The following is a 15,870-nucleotide window of genomic DNA, read 5'->3' on the forward strand; positions in this document are numbered from 1 at the left end:
CCCTCCACAAGCTGCTCATTTGAGGTCAGCGCAACCTTTCAGTTAATATTTCCCAACACTTTATTTTCATGCATTCATTATTATAAATGGATGAAAAGCTACTGAATGGCGTTTGCAAACGAGGACATGCATTTATTTGCCTTCTTTTGTGGGCCCGCTCGTGATTCCTCGTTGACATTTTTTATTTGTTATTATGTGAGCTATCCTGATTTGCTCCATCTGTTACATTTGATGGTGCGTGAAAATGAATGCAGCCATTAGTCTTAATGCTTCCGTGAATGTTACTGTGCCGCATTGAAACTGAAAGCAACATGTCAACAAACGACACAAAAAACAACTTTTCAAAAGAGCACGCATCTGTATAACAAAGGTAGACACTCTTCACATAAACAGATTCAATCTCAAAGACTTGTTTTTATGTTGTTAACTCATTCACTACCAGCCTATTTCAGGCCCTCCTCAAGCACAAATCAGAAAAATGTAAAAATATATATTAATAAATGACTGGTATTGAATTTCTGAACCCCTCCAAAAAAACATATTTACGTTTTTGGGAGTGAATGAGTTAAGAGCTAAGACATTCTATTTTGTTTTCTACTTTTTCGTGTTCGGCTAAAGAAGGGTCTAAAATGGTAAAAAAATAGTAAAATCATGGATTACTTTAGGTACTTAACTTTGAATGTAATCAATTGCTTTAGTAAGCCACAGTAATCCATTACTGTTGTACTAAAGTACCTCAAGTAACTTTGGGGCTTCAATTGGACACAAATGAATCGGCTGGCTTTTGGGAAGAAACACAACTGTAAATGCACAGTACATTTTTTAGAAGATGTCACACTTTGAAAGAATACTCTATATTTGTTTCAGATAAACAGTAAAATTTTAAATTAAAATTCATACTCAGGAGTGTAACTTTTTCAGACCAAACATTGAATAAAATAATGTCTTGGCAGGATTCTCACTTTTTTTCTTTTATAATTCTGATTTTGAAGTTATACTTTGAAGTCAGAATTATCCTTAGAATAAAATTAACAGTTTTGTATTTAAAGTGAGGACTATGAAAAGTCAAAACTTCTGAATTTAGACAAGATTTTTTTTTTCTTGGGCAATTTTATCTCTGAATGGCGTCAGAGTTTTCAATTTGATGTTTGAAAAGTTCACATTTTGAATTTAAATTAGAATAATTTTAAATTACTTTAAGTACCTTAAGCACTTTAGTACATAATGTAATTGGGTACATGCTATTGTGCCTAATGTACTCGATTATTTTACTACTTAATTACATAATGTAATCAGTTGCTTTAGTACTTAATTGCGTCAAGCAAATAAATAATTTAGTGATTAATTTCCTAAAGTAAAGGATTCTCTTAGTCTCTAATTACCTAAATTAATCCATGTCTTTAGTTTCTGAAGTGATCGAGTTATTCAAATTACTCAAGTACTTAATGTAGTGGATTAGTACTTTAGTGCCTAAATTTATCATTTTTTAACCTAATGTAGTACTTTAATTGCTTTAGTACTTAATTGCGTAAAGCAAATGAATAATATAGTGCTTCATTTTCTACAGTAATAGGTTATATTAGTACCAAAACTTAAATAAAACCTCTACCTTTGTTTTGCAAATGATCGTGTTTTTGAAGCACTCTAGTGCACATGCTGTAATCAATGAGTACTTTAGTAGCTAATTTAATTAATTACTATAATACTTTCATAACATAATTAATTATATTTAATTGTACTTAATTATTTAAAGTAAATGATTAATTTCATGCTTGATTACCTAAGTAATGGATTACATTAGTATTTAATTACCTACAGTCAATCTATTACTTTAGTATTTAACTTTAATTTAAATTTAGTTGTGCAGTATTTTGTCCAATTCTTGGATCTTTACATCATAGGCAAAGTATTAAAACAAGACATTAGGGAGCTGAAATTTCACCCAGATGGTGACTATGTCAAAGTTCAACATGGCATGACCATTAAGTTATCACACTACCAGGCGTGTAGAAACCTTTTGCCTGAAATACTGCAAGAATGATAAAGAAAATGACGCAAAAAAGATCAAAATCGCGCACACGAGTTAAAGTAATTGAATACTTTATTCACTTTAGTACCTAATATGTATGATTAGTAATATATATTTATTACCATTATTAGTTATGGATTGTACTAGTTCCCAATGATCTAAAGAAATCTATTACTGCAGTATTTAAAAAAAAAAAATAGCTCTTTAAGCACTTTAGAACCTACTGTAATCGATTCCTACTTTAGTCCCAAAAGTAATCAATTACTTAAGTACTACCGGTACTTTGTTTCAAGTAAACGATTAATTTAGTAACTATCTACCTAACGTTATGGATTATATAAGTACCTAATTACTTAAAGTTATCAGTTAGTTCAGTACTTTATTCATTTAGTGCCAGTCATTTTTCAGACTTTCTTTCGCCAAACATTTAAAAATATATTTATAAATAAGTACCTGGGATTGAATGTCTGGGCTCTTTAAAAGATCAAAATATGAAAATATGTCTTTAGAATGGAAAGAGTTGAACGTTGTTGTGGTATTTTTAACCAAACAACATGTGACCTTGCACACGAGTGTCACACGGCTAATAGCGGGGCGTACCTGCTTCTCACCTTGTTTTGTTGACATGTCAGCGCTCGGCAACCGCCGTGCGAATAACACGGCAATTAAATGCAAATGCAACCAGCATGTGCCTTCTTGTGTCAAGCTGTTGCGTTGGAGGCGTACCAGAAGGAGGGAGAAAAAAAAATCATGTTACTAACTTATTTTCCCTTGATCTATTTTTTTTTTTGAGTCTGTTAAACTGCACAAACAGCAAGAGTTGTGATTAATCATAAAATGTAAGCTGTCAAATCATAGCGAGATTGAGAATGTGGCATGTGCTTGGGCCTTTGGTGCTAGGCAGAACTTGACTGAAAGCCCAATGACAAATTGTTAGCTTCTGTACGCACTTGAGAATTGACAGAATTGACAAGCACTTTTATGGCATTGTATGATAAGTTTATAGTACTACCTTGGTTTGCTTGCTTAAGTTTTCAGTGACCAAACTCAAATCAACTTTCCCCATTGAAATGAACGGAAATTACATCCTTCGTTTGAACCTCCAAAACAAATGCCCCTCCTGCCCCCAAACAGGACTTTGTTTAGTGTAGAATTGCCAGAATTAACTCATTCCATCTCAGTTTTTTTTTTATTCTTTTAATATTTTTTAGAATTGTATCCAGTTATCCATTTATTTATTTAGAAAGAAAGCTATTTGAGACCGTCCTTTACTCTCATATTTGAAATAATAATTAATAAATTAGTATCTGGTATTGAACGTCTGGACTTTCTAAAGATGTATAAATACGCCTTTGGCACTGAATGAGTTAATATGCACCAATAAATTATACATTTTCTATACAATGACGATAAAGGCATTCTATTCTCATTTATTTTTTATTTTTGGTAATTGATTAATGGTTTGCAGACTTAAAATTGTCTCGCTGATCAGAATTTCCACCTCTCGTCTGTCAATGTTTTCAGATTTGTTTAGTCTTGCATGAAAGCATTAATGAAACATTTGCAAATATTTTCTGTCACTTTGGAAAACAAAAAATACTTTGTTTTTACCATGTCAATTTGAAAAAAAGTGTTGAAAATGTAAACATCTTGGAAAAAAGATTGGGCTCATGGAAGTGTTTACAAAATATTTGACAATCAATCATACAGGACCTGATATTTTTAAAATTTCCACAGTTAAATATATGCAGGTAAATTACATATAATATGAATTTTATGGTACTGACATTTTTAACAAGCATTGGAATATAAAATAGTGTCTACAGCTGGTACTCACTGACACATCTTCCTCATATCAAATCAGTCCCCATGGGAACCCATTTTTTATAACAAAAGTTCCGGGCACAGGTGACTGACATTTAGTGCCCTGCTGTGTGCTCTCAAACACACATTTTTGCCATGTTGGCATTTTCTACGTTAAAACGTTTTAGTTAATAAATGAAATCTCACAAATATCGTGAAATTCTCACCACTAGAACTAAAAGGAAAATAAATGACTTGGATAAAATTGGCGCCTATTTGCTCTTGCAAGGGTTGTACAGAAGATGTTTGCTATCAAATAAATTCCTTTTGCAAGTGTTTAGGAACGATTGCATGGTGCTGTTTTGAACATCTACCTGTTCTGTCAATCTATGGTCATTGTGAGCCTCCTAGTGTTTTTTTTTTTTATTCTTTTTGTTAGAAACGTCTGGATTGTGTGCCCAAATTGGGACAAAATTAACGGCGAGGGGTTAGTCATTGTTAGTTGCAGTCATAGTTTCCTACAATGTTATGCAGGCATGCGTTTCCGGTTTACGGCAACGGACTTGAGGAGACCGTTGCGGAGTCGTAAACTTCCTAAAAGCGCATGATGCCCTGCCTACACTATGTCAGATGTCAGAGATCTTAAGAGGGCTAATTGGCTTGAGTGGATGAGCTCACCCATTCCACAGACGGAGCAAACAAAATGGAAACGGGCAAAGCACTAGGTCTAAGGGCCAGGTTAGCAGGCCAGCCAAGACGCAGATCAAGACGCCGCTCGGACTCCCTTAAGGTCTTTAACTGCAGCTAAGGCCAATTCAAACGTCTATAAATTCTCCATCTATCCTCTTGCTCGGATAGAAGCCGTGCGCAGCCTGAGAGGATTTCCTCTCTTGATCCTGCAGGGATGGGTTTATCCCTCGCTGGTTGTCCTTCTGGACACCAAGGCAGGAAACCTGGTGGCAGGTTGCAAGGCTCACATGGGCTTAGCGGCTTCTCTCCTTGACAGAATCTCGCATAAACCAAGGTGAGCGAGAAGCGCTTGTGCAAGAGCAGACAAGAAGACGGCAAGGTTTTTTTTTTTTTTTTGGATCACTTTAGGGGAAGTGTGAGTTGACGATGCCAATGTCGTTCAGAGCAGGATCCCTTTGCTTCCTTTTGAGCAATGACGCTAATCCAGATGAGGCATAAATCCAGTTAGACGAATGGGCGCTGGAACATGTAATTTGATTGGCCTAAGAGGTTTTTAAATTACCTTACACTGACTTGCCACCCTTTTTTTATGACCTTGTTTTAAACTTGTTGTACTTATGAGTTATAATCCTCATCACAAGCAAACTACCGTAATTTATTGAGTATTAGTTCAGATTTTTTTTTTTTTTTTTAAGTTTCAACCCCCACATCAGGGGGTCGACTTATAACGCATAACTGAAAAGCCAGACCAATTTTGTTTTTGTATTTGGACCATTTTTCAGTCATTTTCTTCCACATCATTCTCTCAATGTTTTAGCCAAAGGTCAAAGGCCAAAGGCCATGGCACAATCCTGGTAGTATGATAACTAAGTGGTCATGCCATGTTGAACTTTGACATGTTGTTAACATCTGGGTGACATTTCAGCTCCCTAGTGTCTTCTTTCAATGCTTTTCCATGGATGTCAAATGTCTTTATTAAAAAGAGTGAAATACAGCACAAAAGTTAAAGTACTTATTGCTTCTCCTTTCAAGCAGCGAAGAGTAAAATGACCCAGGCAGGATAGACGCATTTTCTGGGCTGTAACTATGGGACGAGGTGTGTTTTGTTTTTGTTTGTTTTTTTGTCTGTTTTTTGTGATTAAGGAAGTGCATTAGGACATTCAGGTGAATGTGATGCATGTCAGTCTACTGTATTTTAGTTAAACAGCCAAAGGTTTTGAGAAAGCCAGCACTTCAAAATAAACTGTACCATAACAAGTCATTTCCGACACAAATGGTTCACTTTAATTTTGGAAATCTTGTAAGCACAGTCATGACAACTGTCAACTTGATAATTATGTGTAAACAGCTCTCTATATAAAAAACATTTTTTTTCGATTGACATATTTTCGATAAACGTATTTTAATTAACATGTAACCACTAAAGTCAGGGGTCAAGTTATACTTTTTTTTGTCAAATTCACCCAAATTGAAACAGTTTGGTACTAAGAAAAGCTGCTCACTTTACTGTTAGTAAAAACTAGCCGTGAAACAAATCCTTGAGTAATTTGAAAAGCTTGGTTTAAAAAAAAAAAAAGCTCTTTTCTTGTTACTGTTTATTTAGCAAACACGGTCAGAAAAAGTCAAGCTAACCACAGGAACAAGTGTTCACAGTCTTCAAGTTCAAAACAAACCTCTCCTTCCCAAATAACTGTTGGACATCAATACCTTGGTACACTTGTATTTTGAAATAGATACCAGTAATGTGTGGCTAGACTCAATAGCAACGTCAACACAACCACTTTGTCTTGAAATTCAATTGTAAATTATGCTAATTAAGGATGTTAAAAAATACGTTTTTTGTTCTTTATTTCACATCCAGATGGTTCACCTGCTCATTATCAGGTTTTGCCAATCGCACGTGTTTGTACTTTGCACACAATTTTCAAGTTATCAAACATCTGCTGTTGTTATACAAAAAGAAGGCGATAACATAAATTAAATGCAACCGCAGCATATTTAAAAGAAAATACTTCACACATATCTTTTGTTCCTACATTTATGTAATGCTAATTCTCCCAATGGCCTCATTGTTTTGCTGGCAGATAATAAGACTTGGTTAGGCCCAAATATAAAAAGTGCAAGCAATAAATTGTCCACAACAGCAACTAGATTTTCCTCAAGGCCAAAACCTTAGAGGCTCAACTCACTGTCCCTCCAGAGGGAGGTTTATCCTGGATGAAAACAGAAGCCATTATTTGTGTCCAGAACAGGTTGCGTTCAACCAAGAACAATGCATCATTGGCGTCTTGGTGGGATACGATTTGTGGAGATCTCAAGGTCCAGGATGTGACAGCTCAGAAGCATCCTCAAAAAGCACAGTAGTGGCGAAAAATCTGAAGAATCATATCTATCTATCTATCTATCTATCTATCTATCTATCTATCTATCTATCTATCTATCTATCTATCTATCTATCTATCTATCTATCTATCTATCTATCTATCTATCTATCTATCTATCTATCTATCCATCCAACAGTTAAACGAGTTAAGATAAATAACTTACACCATTCGAAATTACGGTATATAGATTGTGACCACAATACATCAGCATATACGCTCATGCTGCACCACCCTGAGAAAGTGTGTGACCAAATCCTGTGCGATGCAACCAACCTGCACAAAAGTTAGTGTAGAACCCTGCTGCTTCGACGTGTCCTACTGAACATGTAACAAGATCTGTTGAAAGTGATGCTGACCCCAACCTTCGCTTGAGTGCCTTGGCTCCTGTCTAGCCTCAGTGAATGCCTGTGTGGTCCCAATGCCCCAGGCCTCTTCTATCAGTATGGCCTCAGTATGGCAGGGTGCAACAAGGGCACTGAAGCAAAGTCAAAATGTTTCCCTAACAGAAAGGCTAAATATTTTGGAGATAAATATTGTTTACCGCGGTCTCAATCAGTTGTCGAGAGTGTCGTATGTACTCAGCGTATTTGACTGGCAGAGCTGAAGTCAAGGTAGGTTTACGAGCAGGGTTCGGGGCGCCCCAGGAAGAGAGAAGACAAACACGATAAGAGGCATGTTGGTAAAATTACAGAGTGCCAGCGACTCTTAATAGAGTTCAGCTCAGGGTTGAGGGAAGTTGGGTCACTCAGTCGGCGGCGCTTCCTGCATTCCTCCAGCGCCAAGTCATTGGGACGAGAGGATGATTATTGCATTGGGCTCGGCCTCTAAAATAATAATTATGAGGAGTTTGGTATAAGGCAGTCAAGCACTTGGCGCCGGACTCTGCGCTTTAAGTAGCACTCAGCCAATGAAAATACGGAAGTGGATTTGCGAGTTGGAGGGAGGAAGTTTTTGAGAGCCAGGTATTAAAAGAAAGTTGATTTTGTAGTGTGGAGTGAATTTGCCTGTAGGCCTCCATAAAAGTAGCTATAAGTCCTCACATGTCAGCAGATTTTCTACTTATTTGTTCTGCTTTTTCTATAGTTCTCTAAGATGCTACAAGATGGCGCCACAAATCACATAGGAAATTTGCAATTCATGGCAAGAGAGAACATATACCGTATTTCTCCAAACCCAAGGACTGAAAGAGACGTCAAGCCGCTTGTCCTTTTTATAATGCATCAAAGTCCGGAAGTCCAGAAAAAAAAAAGATCCGCGCAGCCTCCTTGTTGACAAAAAAGAGGCAATTAGGCAGCGCTTGACCAAAGTGCATTTTTGCAATGTTATGTGCAAACACTCTAAAACGTATGCATACTATATAAAATTAGAGCAATTACATAAAATCATTTTAAGCCTTTTAAATAATAGGATATTACTTATTTCGCTTTGAATTAATGTTATTCAAACACAGATATGTTGAAAAAATTGTCTGTTTTAAGTTATGCGTTTATAAGTCGACCCCCTAATATAGGAGTGGCAAATGAGGAAGAAAAAAAAAATCTCAACTTGTACTGAGAGTAATATGTTACGTGGTGCATCTTGATTGAGGAGGAGCTCCATTTAGCCTGGGTTAGTATGGAGAGTTTTTGCTGTATAGTTTTACTCGTTGTAAGGATGAGATACAGGCAGAATTCCATTCCGTTTTTCAAAAATTAACATTACATTTGCTTTCCCTGATTATGTTCCCACATGAGTTAAAAACTATCCTAGCTAAGTTTAGCCTGTGTTGTTATGGAGAGTCTTTGCTGTATAGCTTTACTAGTTATGAAGATGAGACACAGGCAGATTTCCATTCCATTTTTCCAAAACCAAAATATGCGTTTGCTTCCCTAATTAGGGTCACAAATGAGTTACAAAACTCTCCTAGCTAAATTAAGCACGGGTTGTAATGGAGATTATTTGCTGTGTACTTTTATTAGTTGTGGAAATGAGATACAGGCAGATTTCCATTCTGTTTTCAATATTTCATTTGCTTTCCCTGATTAAGGTTAAAAACTATGCCTCATAAACTTTAGCCTGTGTTGCTATGAAGAGTCTTTGCCGTTTACTTTCTTTTTTTAAACAAACACAAGCAATATATTAAAATTGATTAAAAAAAACACATTTATTAGACATAAACATTTCCCTCTCTACTTTACTACTAGATGTTGATGGATGATATTTTGAACTATGAGATCTCTGGGGGATGTTTGATTTATGGACGTTGCTCATTTTGGTGTAGTCGACCCTAAATTTTGGGGTTGTGCTAAGGGACTTTTTGGTATTCTCGGCCTTTGCGAAAATATTTCTGGGTGGCTCCCCTCCTTCAGTCTGTGAACCATGTGTCGTTACAGGCGGTTGGCAGCCCCGCTGAGACACTGCATGTCTCGTCCCCCAGGTGGCTAACTTGGCCTCATCTCATAAATCGTGCGCCATTCGAGCACAATTTATCTCTCGGATCCCTGAAATGTCAAGGCGTATGAAGGTTTCCATAGATTGCTTTGATCCATTTGGATATTCTCTCGTGTTCATTCTGGTTAAAAAGCATTCCAATATATTTGCAAGAATGTTTGAACGTATTTGTAGCCAAGATGCTTAAAACAAGTTTTTTTTAATCCCATAATGCCGCAGGTTATTGACTTGTGTATGCACATACCCTGTAGCATTATGTAAAATTGGACAAACACCATAATAAAATAATAAAAATTACGAATAAGCAATGCTTTAAAAAAAAAATCATGTTCACATGATCCAATGTATACCCCATGGCAATGTGGGAAAGATGCCACCTCTTTAGCATTTAGCCTACATTCATGAGCATACTTGCATATGCTTCTGAAAGAAGTGTATTTGAAGGTAATTTACACGTTATTTTTAGGCTAAATGGTAAAAACATCATTTTTGCCCCATAATGCCAAAGGATATTGACTTATGCAGGAAGATACCCTGAAGCATTATGTGAAAATATGATGAACAGATATTATTTTAGCTTTACTTCCATTATTTTTGAACGCATGGGGATAGGCCAAAAATTAAAAAATAGGATTTTTTGGCATGTGCAAGTGAATACCTATGTTTTTAGCATTTTGCCTACAAACACGCTTGAATGTACTCGTAAAATCTATTCATTTTTTACGTCCACACGTGCAAGAGAATATCGCGTGGCATTATGGGAAAAATGCTATGTGTTTAATTTTGCCCTATTACCAAATACATTTTGAACTTTTTTTTTTTTTTTTTGGGGGGGGGGGGGGGGGGGGCAGATGGGCGACCATTAATCACAAAAAATAAAGTTCTGCCATTGCATGTGGGCAATTGAGTCTCCCTCAATTGGCCTACCTCAAAAAAGGAGAAGTTCCTGAATCACTCTCCCAACTTCAGCTGTGTTACATTTGCATGCGTTTAGCATACCTTTGTCCATCTGTTAACACGCAACTTTGCCGTGCGATCACCTCAAATGCTCTCGAAACCTTTTGTGATGAGGAGAAAAAGACGAAAAGTAGGTCAACCTAGTAGGTCTTTCTTTTCCGACACCTGCACAGAATGAATGTTACATGAGTTGAAATTAGTTACAAGCATTTTCATTTGATGCGAAATTGCAATGGGAGCTGCAAGCGGCCAATGGCAGCCTTTGAGGCCAACGCCTGTGTCAGACTGCCCGGTGCGTCTTGAAAAGGTTATCTGGGGACATAATGAAACCCTGGGCCTAATGAACACACAGACTTGTGACAAGCGCGCATATTACAGGTCTTTTCGGCAGCAAAATGACGGTTATCAACAAGGCCTTTTAGAGGCTAAACACACACCTCGAAAACTTTGATGATGAGTCACCTCGGCTTAAAGTGCGACCGTGAAGAGCAAATGGATAAGCAGTTGGTTTTGTATTGATGGTGTGGACACATGCTTGCGGCTTTTGTGATTTTTTTCACACTGTACCTTTCATCACTGTTATCATGTGAAGCACACACCGGCATGATATAAGAGATGGTGCCTTTCTACCTGATACGTAATACAAGAGTGCACATGAGGATGCTGGTCTGCCACCCATCAATGCATTCATTGTGAAAATATGTAATTAGGCTTGTATGATAAAAAAAAAAATACATTAGCGCAGACGTGATAATTAGATATGTTGTCATGACAACAAGAAACCAATATCAGAATGTAACACACATGCACAAGGTTTTTTTCATTCATAGTGGGTACATCACATTTACATAATGCATATTCTTGCAACTAACTCTAACCTTAAACGTCATAAATGATTTCTTAACACTAAGCGCAACTCAAATCCAATCCATAGCTATACTCTAATACAGAGGTGGGCAACTTAGCTGGTCCAACATTCATCAGTCGTAGAGCCCTGCTCCCCTTTCCGTCATCGTCAGTTCGACATTTTTTCGAGCCAGAAAAAAAAATTACGTCGTTGGTCAGTCAGTGTATTTTTGCCCAAACTTCCGCCATCACTAGAGAGCTCTTTCTGTCAGAATATTTTTCACCACCCTATCGCCACCACAAGAGGGTGAAATTCAGTGGGTGAAATTTGCCAATTCGTTAGGAACATAGTGGCCGAAATTTGCCAATAGACACCGATCTCCTGACTGCATTCCATTTGTTTTTTTCCTGTTTTACAATCCACGTTCAAAATTAATATAAGATTAAATTTTTGAGTTATTCTGCATTTTAAACACAGAATAAAGCCACGTATAGCATTCCTCATTTGAGAGAAACTCAGAGAGCATGTATGGTACAAGTGCCAATCACGTTCACTGGATGTCATTAACATGCTTTGAATAGCTGTGATTTGATGCAAGTCGGTTTTCTCTTTATACATGTCTATCTTACATTTTTAGAAGTTGGTTTCGTAGTTATTTGTCTGAATTTGTTTAAATTTCCTCCGCCACATACATTACAAGTAAAACAAAGCATTGCTTGGGTTGAATTTATTAAATTAGGGAACTTTAAAAAGGTGAATCTTGCATTTCCTGTCCCATAGAAAAATGCAAATCAAGTGCTGGAAATAGTGACCTCCTGCATTGCAAACGACCACTAGATTTCTTCATTGAGCCTCATGTAATACATTTTTAAAAAGCAAAATAACACAAAAATAACATCACTTAACACTTTTAACACAATTATAAAAAAATATGTAGTGAGACTGAGTACAGCATGAGTTTTGATTTTTTAAACCCCAAAGTTAAAAAGGGTGTACAATAACTCCAAATCTGGTAAAATTGGCCTACTATGATCAGTATTGAATTGACACAATGCTTTTAAATTACTCGGCTGAGTAAGGTTCTCCACCATTTGGTGTTGGATTGATATTCGACTTATTGTAGTAGCACTAAAAAAATGCAACCAAAATAGCTTGCAATCACACAAGTTAGTTGAAATAAAATTAAGTAGCCAAAAAAGGGCAGTGACGGGCTGACAGAGGTCTGATGGACATCTGACGTCATAACAGTCCCGACGATTAGAACGATGGATGAAAATTGCACTTCCGACATTTTTAATTCACCATTTATTTTGGGCATTCCCATCATTTCTCGGTCTGTCGATAAAACGGGGATCTGTCCGTGACGGACTGATGGGCAGTCCGTCAGTGCTGACAAAGTGCCCGCCTCTGCTCTAAAAGCAAATCTTGACCCTCAAAAAGCTCAAAAAGCTCTCAACTTGTAGGGTCTATCAAAAATGTCCTTACAAGTACAAGAGGTCCTCACAAAAACCATAAAACCCCAAATTTTTGTGGCAAAAACAAATGCGGACACAAGTTTATTTATTCATTTAGAGTAAATGAGAGGGATGCTCTATTACTGTTTCTTTTGTTTTTGTGTTATTGTCTACTTTATTATGTGGTTGATTACGAAATGTAAAGTTAGCATTTCAGCTGACACAGGAAGTAAAATATAATGTGTTAACTGTTAAAAACATTTTTAACTGTTTATTGAATTCAAGTTAATCTCAAGAGTTATGGCTCTGTTTTTGACAGCCCTAATATATATCTATGTACTCATACATAAACATACACACCAGCCGATCCGAAAGCACAACAGAGCGAGTGACATCAGTAGCAAAATATCCAGACTTGGAAGTGTGCACAAAGCGTTCAAGAGTGTTAAGTGTCGGGGTGGGTGTTAGCTTTGCCGTAGGGTTGGGGGGAGTGGCATCTGGACCAGATCGTCTAATGATAACAAATGATCTGACAAGAGGTCAAAGGCTGAGATCAAGGCCGAGGGATCTTCGGCAGCACAAGGGAGAGATTAATAGGGGAAAAAGAAACAAGCTTTTGTCCTTATCATTTACTCCCTGAGGCCTCCGTGCGCTGGTGGCAGTGATGCGGGGCCCACCTGTTGGCCCTTTATCTGTTACCGTGTTTGATGCATCTCTGATTGCCTACTAGAATAATTCCAAATTTGTTCCAAATGACTACATAGCACAACCGTAATTTTGGACATATTATGGCAGTGCTTCTCAAATAGCTCCTGGGGGGGGGGGGCGAGAGGTGATGCCAGTGGGGGTATGGATGACCCCAGGGAAAAGGCTTTGTTTTTCTCATGTGTAAAATAAAATCAGAATTTTCATAATTTTCTTTTTTGTTTCAGGCACTTTGATGCACTTGGTTATATTTCTCTGTTTTAAACTAAGCTGTAACCCGTATAAACGCGATAAAAATAATTCACAGTCGTTGAAAGTTGATTTCTATTGCGTTTTTCTGTTGTTAATGTTAAAAACGATACATGTGTAGGTATACTTAAACAATTTTCATTTACAATAATCTTATTTATAGTCAGTGCATCGACTGGGGGGGGTTCTTTTCTAGGGGGGGGGCTGGCAAAATATAGTTGAGAAACACTGTATTATGGGAATATGATGGATATGTTGAAATTAGCCAGAAATTGCGTATGGAGCTGTAATTCTCAAGCGTGTATGTGTGTGCTGTAATTCTCGTGTGTGTGTGTGTGTGTGTGTGTGTGTGTGTGCGTGTGTGTGTGTGTGAGGGTGTGTGTGCGCGCGCGCGCGCGTTTGTGTGTGTCTGTGTGTCCAAAAAAATGTCCCAGACCAAGTATCGTCCCAAGTCTAATCATGTTATGAAAAGTCTGTTGTTCAAAAATGACACCAGTGCCCTCTTGTGGTCAGTTGTGTTGAAAACAGCTGAAACTGGATTGTGTTGATGATGTATGATTGACAGCGGACGTCAGAATTATCCAACAATAAGTGAGAGGTCATTTTAATTTTTTGTGTTTTTAACTTTTATTTTCAGGTTTAAAAGAAATTGGATTTAAATACGTCGTATTGAACTTGGTTGCGGTGAGGTACTAAATACACTAGGTGGCAGCAACTTTCTAAATCAGTGGTCATCAACCTTTTTTCAGTGATGTACAGTGTGAAGCATTTTTGGCTTTAAAAAAAAAAAAAGACTCAAAATATACCATCCGATTTATTCAACTTTAGAACCTTTCAAACTTCATTTGTATTGGTCCATAATAAAAGAATTAACATAAAGTGTCCTTTTATGGTCATAGAAGAAATGTGTTATAAAAAAAAAAAACTCAATTACTAAAAAATATGTATCCAGAATAAACAATCATCATAAAATGTCAGACCTGTTCTAAAAATAATGATTATGATTAAATATTTTTCTACAGAAAAATATAAAGCATCCTCTTTTGGGATTACAGTAGAGATGTGTTTACAGAAAAAAAAACATTCACTTAATTATTAGTAAATATTTGTAGACAAAAACAATCAGCATAAAATGTCAGACCTGCTATTAAAAAGAAATCATTATAAATAAACATTTGTCCACAAAAAAATACTAAACATAAACCATCCTCTTTTGGGATTACTGTGGAGATCTGTTCACAGAAAAAAAAAAAAATCTTTAACTCAATTATTAGTAAATATTTGTCCACAAAAAATACTCAGCATAAAATGTCAGACCTTCTCTGAAAAAGAAATAATTATGAATAAATATTTGTCAGCAGAAAAATATTAAACATAAAACGTCCTCTTTTGGGATTACAGCATAGATCTGTTCACAGAAATAAATCATTAACTTAATTAGTAAATATTTGTCCACAAAAACAAAACTAACTACACAAAATGTCAGACCTCTTCTGAAAAAGAAAGAATTCAAGATAAATATTTCTCCACAGAAAACTGTTAAACATAGCGTCCTTCATTGAGATTACAGTAGAGGTCTGTTCACAAAAATAAATCTATGTAACTTTTAATGAATTCAATCATAATTTTAAATGAATTTTGCATGTTCGTTTTCTCTTTTTAAAATCTTGAGTACCCCTTGAAGTTCCCTCAAGTACCCCCAGGGGTACCCATACCCCCATTTTATAAAACCACTGTTCTGAGTTGTTCCTCAAAAGAGAGAAATAATAGCAAAAAACGTTCAAACAAACTCAAACATGAACACATTTACATCAGTGTGTGTAATATATCAATGTTTTAACCATCAGAGTGAATTATTTTAAAATGTTTTGAGAGAACTTGCTCTAAGTCACAGTCAATATTTCCATGATGATTTAAGAATCTCTAAACATTAAATTCACTGCTAATAAAACGTCTTTGGCAAACGACGATCTTTTTATTTTGTCATTTTCCAAGATCAGCCAAACCAATCACTGTATCATAGTCAATTATGTCGTTGCTATTTGATATGCAATGAAGCGAGGTTTCTAAATAAAACATGGCAACCGCACAGATAGATAGATAGATAGATAGATAGATAGATAGATAGATAGATAGATAGATAGATAGATAGATAGATAGATAGATAGATAGATAGATAGATAGATAGATAGATAGATAGATAGATAGATAGATAGATAGATTATTCGATTGTTAGGTTCTGAAAGTACAAAACAAAACCATTATTTCAAGTACTAGACTACTAATCACATACTTTAGGTAATTAAGTACGAAAGTAATTGG

The sequence above is a fragment of the Hippichthys cyanospilos genome, chromosome 16, assembly GCF_059441005.1.
Source record: "Hippichthys cyanospilos isolate Australia breed blue-spotted pipefish chromosome 16, RoL_Hcya_1.0, whole genome shotgun sequence".
NCBI lineage: Eukaryota > Metazoa > Chordata > Actinopteri > Syngnathiformes > Syngnathidae > Hippichthys > Hippichthys cyanospilos.